We start from the raw sequence: 11,052 nt of genomic DNA on the forward strand, positions 1-11,052 counted from the left end.
GCGTTGACAATTGTGTTTGGGAAACAGATAAAATGAGTAGATAATGTAAAACGCATAACAAACATTGTTGTTTGTTATCGTTTCAAATTATTAACCTTAAGAATTTTTCGATTTATTAAAAGTTAACAAGAAAGCATAATAATGTTATCGGTACGTAGTAACATTCATGGCAATTTAATGAAACTAATAATCGATATTAATTTATTGTTGTTATTACTCGGGTTTTTTAATTAATTTTTTATACAAATCACCAGTTGATTTTGACATTTAAACGTTATATTACCATTATATATATATATATATATATATATATATATTATTTTAAGAGATTAAACAAAACCTTTACTATGATTTTGTATCTTAATCTATATATATATATATATAAAGATCTAACTTGATTTTGAAGACGAAGGAAACCGGTTTGTTTGTTTATTTATTATTGTTATTATTAATTATTTATTTATTTGTTTGCACTTGCATTTTTCTATTTTAAATATATATTATTCATTGAACAAATAATTTATTGTTACATTTTTTTCTATCTTATCTATATTCTATAATAAAAAGAATAACATTTACCACTCCAGTGGTTGAATTCAAAATGTAGGATATATAATTTTTAGAAATTAGCAATAACAATAACTACAATATGTAATTATATTATATTAATTGTATAGCCAATAAATAGTCATATGTTTTTAAATTAAATTATAAAAAAATAATTTCTTCCGGAGGAAGGTCGGGCAGCTAGTTTAACATAATACCTAATGACTTATATTACTCATATCAACTTTAAAGTAAAAATAACGGCCTGAAAACGAGCTCCCGAAGCCCCATTAAAATATTCCCCAACTTAAGCTTGAAAATATTGTAAATTATGTTAATACGTGTTAATTTATATTTCTAGCCCCCCCCACCAGATTTATAACCAAATTAAATATATGCAGTATAAGATATTATAGTACCTATTTTATATTATGGTCTTGGACACATTTGCCATATTAATATTGTCTACGCATGAAGTACATGGACATTTCCGGATTAAAGTAAAAAACTGTGTTTTCTAAATAAAAAATTGCGTTACAAACAATACGATCGCTCTGCTCACAAATTCAATAGTACTTAACATTCAAACAGAACCCATGCATGCCAAAAACAAAAAAAACATTATCATCCGACAGCTTTTTAAATTTAAAAGATTTATTAAACTTCTATTGTTGTGCAACGTGCGGAGCATAGTACATTCAATACAATATTACATAGTTCTGTGTGACGTGCTAACTGTATGATGCACCCTGTGTCTTTAAAATATTTTTGTTTCGCCGTTTGCACTTAACATTATTATATTTTTACGCTCATTATATACATCGCGACTAAGTACTACATACCTATGTGATAAAATTGAGTGTCGAGTACATTTTAATTTTATTTGTTTTTAATAATTTAATTGGTTCTAGAGCTGTAAATGTATAGTGATAATAATACGTTATAAACAAATGCAAAAACGTGTAGACATAACTCAGCTAAAGTATAATAGTACCAACGTTTAATGTATTTTGCAAGAACAATATTATAACGATGTGTACTGACTGTCTACAAGTATTATAGCCTACTACCTACGTCTAATATTATCATAGAAATAAAAATAATCATTTGTGCTTTTCCATGACATATTATCATTATGAATATAATATATACATAAATGTTGCGTTTGTATATTGCATGCAATAACTTAATGCATACAAAAAAAGTATACCTCTATGCTACAGCTTACGATATTTATGAGGTTCAGTAAAAAAATATTTTGCAAACGCACACGATATTAAATTTATTCAATTAGTAGCATTATTCATGTATGTTTATAAAGGATATAATATATAGTATAAATAATAATACATATGGGGTTTTTAATCAATAAATTAAAATTAAAAATTACTGATTTTTTTGTTATATTTAATATATTATATTTTTTTTTTTGTAATCAAACACTTTATGCACCTATACTTAGATTATTTCTTTTGATAAATTTAAATATTTAATTAGTATTTTTGAACATAAATCAGAATAATATTTAAAAAAAACTTTTAAATTCAAAATAACCATAAGTTATTTATTCTGTAACGTATTAATTTAATTTATATAACACTAGCCTGGATATTAGTTTTTATTTGTAAACAGTTTTTTAAACATAAAATAATAACGTTATTCGCAATGTAATTCGATAAAAAATATACACATAAGAAACGCTATTATAAATTACATTTTTTAGTAAATAATTTACGTTTTTTTTTCATTACACACCTAACATCTACAAAATGTTTAAACAAAAGTATAATATAGGTGTTTGTTAAATTATGGTGATAATATTTCAATATGGGTAATGTAATTAATATTTATAAAACGTATATTATGTATAAATTTAACGGTTATATTATAACACTCTTGGGAACACTTATTCTAGTACATTGCAGTAGGTAACTGTGATAATAAATTAATAAAAATGGTCAGAAAAATTGCATCTAATTTTGCTAATAAATTAAAATGATAGCACACAATAAATATAGTAATATTCGGTTATGTTACATTGAAAATTAATTGATGAATGTGTAACAATAATTAATCGTTTCAGTAAACTGCTACAGAGTAATAATTTACAGTAATTGTATTATTCTTCATGTTTGCTTATAAGTCATCAAATTTTATTTATATTCTATATTATTATAACGCCCAATCAGTATACTCGTATTGCATAACGTAACATGACATATAATATCTAATATATTATAATAATAATTATTATAAAAAAATAACACAAAAATAAAAACTTTCCCGGATCAAATTAATCCGTTTTCCAAAAATAATATCATATTCGTCAGTCAAGACTCCATACATACGATTGCTTGAATAAAAATAATTAGTATTACTATAATAATATTATACTTCATATTGCGATCATTTAAATATCCTGAGAATGGGGCCCGAGGGCATGTTTTTGAACTGCGGATCCGTATGCGAACATAATTTGAATTTATATGGGATTCGTATACAATATACATAGTATACGGAACATACTAAATATTAAGTCCATAATACTACACGATAAATGTATCCTACTTACTATAAAATATGTGATATCTCGATCATTAACATAACATCATCATGAATATATTGTATTCATAAAAATAAAATGTATATAGGTAGGAAGTAGGTCACTTCTGCTCCACTTACAACAATAATAGATGAATGGTTACTTGTGTACTTGTGTATTACACACAATATATAATATTATGTTTGACTGGTTTAACGTTGAGAGGATTTATAGCAATAATAACATATAGAGTTCAGCACGTGATTTTGAATATTACAAAAAAATAATAAAAAATTAATCAAATGTTATCAACAGTTAAGACATTTTAGGTATTATACCGTACAGGTATCTAGTATTATAGGAAACTACCTACCAATAATAGGTTATAACCATATGAATATATTTTAATAAACTCGAAAATTGAATAAGTTTTTTTTATAGATTAGAGTGTAGAACAGTAAGTTGGTTTTTTTGATTAGGTATTTTTTGTTATTCATTTTTTCAAAAACTCGATGCGTTACAAAAATCCTGTGTACATAGTATACGATCAATAGACATTTTAGCACTACAGCTGATGACACACGTCTGATGTCAACATTTTCTACATATTGTGGTGGGAGTCCACCGCCTATAATCGTTTTTCGGCCACATGTCATCACTTTCAAGTATAATATTACAATGGCACCTACTACAACACCGACCTGCGCCGAGATGATCGATGAAAAACAAGTTTCCCACACACGAACTCAGTGGCCTGCTGTGCCGTCACACGGGGCATTGTATAGGCAAAACAGGTACATTACCGCATCGAAAAACAAAAATATATTTTATTGACGATCGACTTGGTAACAATAACAATAATAATATTATTATGGTTTCAACTTTTTTATGTATTTTTTCTCCTTTGTTTCTACGCTGTAATTTGTTTTATCTTCTGAATTTTTTAAGCTGCTCAACGAGCATTCCAGAAAATCAATGAGTGGTGTGATAGACCTAAAGTTGAAGCATTGAAGTAGGCATGACGTGGTAGGCCTCCACGAAATCACAGGAAAATTTAAAAATGCATTTAGTTAACTTATTACGTAAAACGTAACCGTATTAAAATTGTAATTTGTTTTGTGATTGTATTCTAATTTGCAAAAGTCTTAAATGTATAATAGCATACCAAATGTATAAGAAATTCTAGTTCAGCCTCGCCTGTATAAAAAATACTCCCCCTCCCTAAAATAAATCCTGGCTACGCTACTGCGTTCAAGCATCATTTTCGTGAGTCTTAATATATTATTATTTACTTTATTCTTCATTAAAATGAGAACAATTTTTGATTGTTTTGATAAATTTAGTTGCTTCCAAAAAAATAAAGAAAAACTGACCGTGGATTTCACAATACTCGATCTTGTTGACTAGATAAATTTTTTTTCTTTTAAATCCGATTTTATAGCTTATTTTATTAGTTTTAATAAAGAATAAGTGACATTTTTTATTAAATAACTAAAATACACAAAACATAATAATATAAAAGCTTTAGCCTGGCGTTGCCCATATTGCCCGGTTTGCCAGGTTTTACGCGTGTGTCTGTCATATTGTCAAATATGACAATATTAATTTCATATTTTGTGAATGTTTTGGAGTTTAAAATTTCAAACCCTTGCGTGTGGTACACATTGTGCAGTGTTTATGACAGGCAGACAGGTGAAAAGATAAACTCTTAATTTTATTGTTGTTATTTTATATTGTTAATAAGTTAGCACTATAGGTAGATATTATATTTTATAAACCAACGGTTCTCAACATTGGGGTCATTGCCCCCTGTAGATTGTTAACAATTTTTTAATGATCGTCAAAATATGATATAATCTTTGCGGTTAAATCAGAAAAATTTTAAAAAATGGGCATTCTAATTTTTCTACTGTAAATAATTTGTAAACAAGTTATTGTTATTATTTTATTTGTTAATTTGAATGTTTTATAATGGTCAGTATGATATAAAAAATATTCTAGTGATAAATCTTATACGACGTGGTGGTAACGGAGCAATAGCAAACAAGTGCTCATCAGTTCATAACATATTAAAAAGCCATCTCAATATTTTAAACCTGCATTCTACTGGAAAATAATTGTAAACAAAATATGTACAGAACTTAATTTTCAAAAGACAAATGAAAATTTCATTGTACTATTATAAACTCATGACTAAACACTTTATCGTACAACATATAATAAAATAGTAATATAGTGGTACGGGAATGTGATTAAAACAAGATAACGAAAATCTGGAGTGTAACGCTGCCATATGATCGCAAATGTGATTTACAGGCACGACCACACGACCACGTGAAGTGTAGTGAACACTGAAAATTTGTTTGTTTTTAATAGTACGTTTTCGTGTTGGCACGGAAACTTTGCCTACTCCTTTTAGGTGGTCATTGTATATAATAATACCTATATCGACCAGTGAAAATTACATTTTGACCCTTTTTCATTCCAACCACGTGCGCTATATATCTTATCTATCTTTATGTTGTACTGTCTGTGAGGCAGTCGATTTTTATAATTTTCTTAAAATAAGATTTTCATCGACAGAATCAAATAAGAAACGACACATTTCAGATGCGATATTCATTCATTGACTGTATTGTATACTACGTCTAATAATGTGTATGAGTAGGTAGAACCTGCTAGTTAGGAAACGCGTGTACGAAAATTGCAAGGCATTGAAACTTTGTGGAGTTATAACTTATAACACTATTGAGTTTGATGAGTAAGGCCCAGAACTTTATGACCTAAAATAAATGTAAAACAAAAATACAAACATGAATAAAATGCACCAACAATTCCTTAAAAATGCAAAATATGCAAAATAAAAATTGTTCCATTAAATTCTAAATTCCATGAATCAAATTTCTGTAAACGCGAGCCTCGAATGTAAGCATTTTAGAAAAAAAGACGCAAGTGCATCAAGTTCCGGGCCTTACTAATGAAACACGTACAAATAATATCGTATAGTAAAAATAAAGTTATTATTATAAAAATATATATGTATAGTACACCGTACACACGTTCATTTCGCCCACATGCACCCAAAGCTGTTTCTATGAAAATATGTTAACGGTTTAGTTTATTTCTCACTTAATTAAAACACAATGCACAGGTATGTTAAGTGAGGTACACGCGTAATAGGTAGCACTATCGTTTCAATAACGTCCATTATTATTATTATTATTAATTCAGCCGAACGATTTTATCTACATCGGTGGTGAATAATGGTGACACCGAGTCCATCCGTCGATCACTGATTATTCCAAAGTCAAAACCCTCGTCACAGCCATCTCGCCAATAATGTTCTATACATTTTATGCTCAACTCGTGTGTATAAAGCGAATAACAGATTTTTCGCAAATTAATACCATAAGTGTTTTGTAATAAATGTCTATATAACTTTTGAAGACAATTTTAAATTAACACGATGTCAAGTTGAAGTTGAAGAGTGACATTACTGCAGTGAATCACGCGCTGACAAGTATATTAAAATCCTGAGAAAGTTGCTCACTGCTAATCGAATTAATGTACTGAATGTCCTAAAAAGTTTAGCTCACATTGTTGTAACTTAAGCAGTAATTATAAATGTTTTTATTTTTATTATCATACCTGTATGCAGATTTAGCATATTATAATAAGTAGTATTTTTTTTAATGCTATAATTATTATTATGTGCATTGATTACACATGGCATATACAAGCGGATCGCCAAAGAAAATACACATTATTATTCTCCGTAGATTTTTATCATTATCGAAACGAGTTTGGCCACCCCTGGTCATGGCTGTATATACTCTGTCATTGAATTATGAACGCCATTGTATCCGTTTACTTTCTCTCGTTTACGAGCGATTTCCGTCGAAAAGGATTTATTTTATTTTTATTATTATTGCACCCCTCACCTGTATTCATTCGAAAAACGTTGTTTCGCCGGTACCTACGAGTATAATATGATTATACAGAAGTGTGTACCTATTCATAAAAATAGTTTGTCGCTATATACGTACTTAATATCGGCTCGTCAATGAAGTCGGCCGTTGTTTGCAGGCACCTGAGTAATTTTCGTTTTCGAGGTGTATAACGGACGCGATAGTGGGCCAAATCGATAAAAGATAATCTCACCCATGTATTACGCATCCACCGCATGTTATCATTAAATATTATTATATTTCATTCATCGGGCGGCGGCGGAGACAACAATAACAGTTATAATAGGTATAACAATATAATTTACAGAATTACAATACAAAATAATAACAAACATCATATTAAGATAGTATATTATTATTCTATATTTTCTAAACGGACGAAAAGCGGTGTAGGTATATGACGTAAATACGAGCTAAGGCCGTCCGTGGGTATTGTTCAGCGCCGACAAAGTGGTCGTCACTCGTCGGCTATGGCCCGAAAAGTCGGTGGATGATTTATTTTTCGTTTGCGTACGACAACGTGTAATACATTTTTCACCCGACCAATCGGGACGCCGAACCACGTCTTGAGGTCAACTACATAACAGTCGATTGTTATTTTTTTATTTTTTTTTGTTCGTGGCCCATTAAATGTTTTAGCCCCTGACGTTATAATATAGGAGTTTAAACATTGCCGATAAAACACATTACCTACGAGAAAAAACAATATTGAAGTAGGTACATATTATATTTTTGTTGTTTTTCGACAATAGTAAAACTGTTTATACATTATAATATTATGTATATAATACATTAGCCCGCGAGGCTCTACGATTTTTATTTAGATTTGAAACGATAATATTTGAAAACTGATCGTATAGTATGAAAAAGAACGTAGGTAATTTTCTAAATATTTTAAGTTTTCCTCCTGTTCAGAAAACGAATGATTTGCACATTTTTTTGAACCATAAATTGTAAACAAGTAATAGCTACTGTATTATAGTTGCTACATACTGCAGACGAAAAACAAATGTAGATATGAAAAAAATACAGTGAAAATGAAATCGTGTTTTATAATTTTTCATTAACTTTAAATGTTTCTCGATATAAATATATGTTTACATTTTTTAACCTTCTAATTAACGGAGGGATTTTTATTAGGCATATAATATGTATGATATATGAATGATTTAGAACACTATAGCGCTATATATGCACGCTTGGTTTTAAGTGGCAAATAAAAAAAAACTATAACGTGCTGATATACTAGGTGGGAAGTAGTGTATAATATGTGATATACTGATATGTGAAAATATTAGTTATAAATTATAATACATAATATAGTGAGTAGCTACCTCACCTAAATTTTCAGACCTCCGGTGAATGCATATATACATGGCGTGCTTCTCGACGTAAAATTCGATAACCCACGCTACAGCAATCACTACTACAGTGTATAATAATATAAAATATCTACTAATATTTTACCAGTGGTCGAAGTGGTTAAAAATAAACGGGAGGACATATCCATTTCGTTAAAATTCAATACGCGCGTTCCATCGCAACAAACGTTTTCAATACTTCGGGCGTTAATGGATTAAAAAGTTTTAGTTAAGTTACTTTTAAGTCTTAACTATAGTTACTTACACTTTATTTAAAGTTACTTCCAATCAGTGTAGCCAGGAATACAGCAAACATCTTTATTGTACTGTGTATAAGTTCTAATCCACATTTGTCAATATATAATTAAAGGTTAGATGCTATCAAAGGGTAAACCAATAATGTTTAACTGTAAGGTATTGTGTACTTACGTACATTAAATATTTTGTAGGATTTTATTTTTGTATGATTCAATATTTTTCTCTTCACATAATACAAGTGTGATGTTTTAATTATTGCATTGAATAAATCTGTACTAAAATAATACAAAATATTGTATCTGTTATATTATTTTATTTAGGATACACGCAATTTTCTTATTATATTATAAGACATCTATGATCTATAAATAGGTAGGTAATATTCTTTCAGCCATACGATTCAATTGACGGCCTACTCATATACCCTTCTGAGGCCCATCGCGTATTTAAATTGTGTAGTACCACAAGCCCAATATCTATTTCAATGGACATTATCAAACACAGCAGTAATAATAATTGTCCATTATAATGGATATTGGGCTTCGGGAGGATACAGTGTTCGTTTACAAATTAAAAAATTGAAAAGATATTTTTTTAACTTTTATTTTTATTTATTTTTTCAAGAATACAATTTATACAATATCATACATATTAATATATTATTTTTTTATGAATACAATTTTGAATTTATACAACATCATACATATTAATATATTATTTTTTTAAGAATACAATTTATACAAAGCAACGAGCTAGCTATAGGGCCTACAGTTCAGTATAGCTAGCTCGCTGCTCTTGTGATTGTTATAAAAAATTGTTTATTGCCCGACCTTTAGGGTTCCTGGTCCGGCGAAACCGAAGTTATGTGGCTGGGCCCGCTGGCGGGTGGTAGCGACGAATCACTAACAAAACTATGCCACGTTTCGTGGGAGCCTTTTTTCGTTAAAGGCAGTAGATTTCTGTTCTTCTGATTATTATAGTTATTAAGTATTTTTATGTTATAGGTTGTATGTATTTGAGATGCGTTTAAACTACCGCCTATATTGTTAGGCGATGCAGCCCCTTTGTTGAAAAACTTTTTTGCAGTGCTATATATAAAGACATAGCCTGTCTTTATAGCAGCCATTGCATTTACACAATTATGCGTGGTGATGTTAGAATTATCTATGTTACGTTCATAGTTCTCAATTTTTTTTTGTTATTATTTTCAATTCTTTAAGTATGAGTTTAACTTCGTCCATAAATTTTTGTTCCTTTTTAAAAAAAAAAAAAATTAAAAATTATTATCATCATTATAAATTTTGAATTTTGTAGGCGGAGACTCGTTTGCGCACATATTAATATATATTTTAAATTTACGACAACTCGTTTGCGCAATAGTGAACAATGATAACCAGCTGGTAGGAACAGTTTTGGGTGTACAGAGTGTCTTAAGATGCCCGTACACGATCAATATTATTGATATCAATTGAGCACCCGTCAATTGATAAAAGACATATTTGGTTCAGGCACTTGAAAAAAAATAAAGTGTTATTAAAAGAATACTCGAAAATGATTCTGAAATTGGAAGGTGGCTTTTTTGGTTTACTTTATTTAAACTCTAATGATGTTCCGGACGCATTTACTGAAATAATTTCAATAGCTCCTACCAATAATATAAGTATGGAATTTCCATACTATAAATTAAAAAATCATATTGATTATGGTACTGATTTTAGGCCAGAATTATGGGCTAGTCAACCAGGCAATAGTTCAACAGACAAATTGTGCGCAAATGAGTTATGTTTTTGTGCGCAAATGAGTTGTAGCCATTTTGTGCATACCCGCATAGTTCGTTGATAACCTTGCCACGGTCAAGCTTACTAAACATAATATTGTTACATACAATATGATATTCTTCATTTTTATATTATTATGACATGGAGCGTATTGTTTTGTTTGATAATCACCGTCTTCAATCTATAAAAAATACATAGGTAATGATATTATAATATCTAATTATAAATTATCAGAAATATAAAATTTACGTGCTGTAATTATACAAGATTTTTTGCTTCTCATAATATAACATACACTTCGGTACAAAATTAGAACTATTAATGATATTATTATTTAATCCATTTACCTTCCAATGTAACCATGCAGTGTTTTTTTTTTGCTTATAGCCAGGATACAAAAAGGGAACATAATTTTCTTAAAACTATATATATTTATTTAGTTTAGATCGATATATCCGTTATTTTCTCTGTAACGATTTTAGTTATTTTATTGTAATTCAAAAAACATAAATCGTAGGGATTTGAAGCATATTTCGTCATATGTATATAGCTCAAATATGTGTGCATCATAACTGAATCGCTAAATGCAGAAAGGGCAC

General features: G+C 29.1%; 1 long non-coding RNA gene across 1 annotated transcript; it reads right to left on the minus strand.

Moving 5' to 3' along the window:
* Window positions 1–9,332: 9,332 nt before the first annotated feature.
* On the minus strand, window positions 9,333–10,789 carry LOC103309086. The gene is made up of 3 exons (XR_510601.3): window positions 10,703–10,789; window positions 10,499–10,634; window positions 9,333–9,928 (listed from the first exon to the last, which is right to left on the minus strand). It is a non-coding gene; the product is annotated as an uncharacterized LOC103309086 (long non-coding RNA).
* Window positions 10,790–11,052: the final 263 nt, after the last annotated feature.

The sequence above is a fragment of the Acyrthosiphon pisum genome, chromosome A1 (assembly GCF_005508785.2).
Source record: "Acyrthosiphon pisum isolate AL4f chromosome A1, pea_aphid_22Mar2018_4r6ur, whole genome shotgun sequence".
In the NCBI taxonomy this organism is placed as follows: Eukaryota; Metazoa; Arthropoda; class Insecta; order Hemiptera; family Aphididae; genus Acyrthosiphon; species Acyrthosiphon pisum.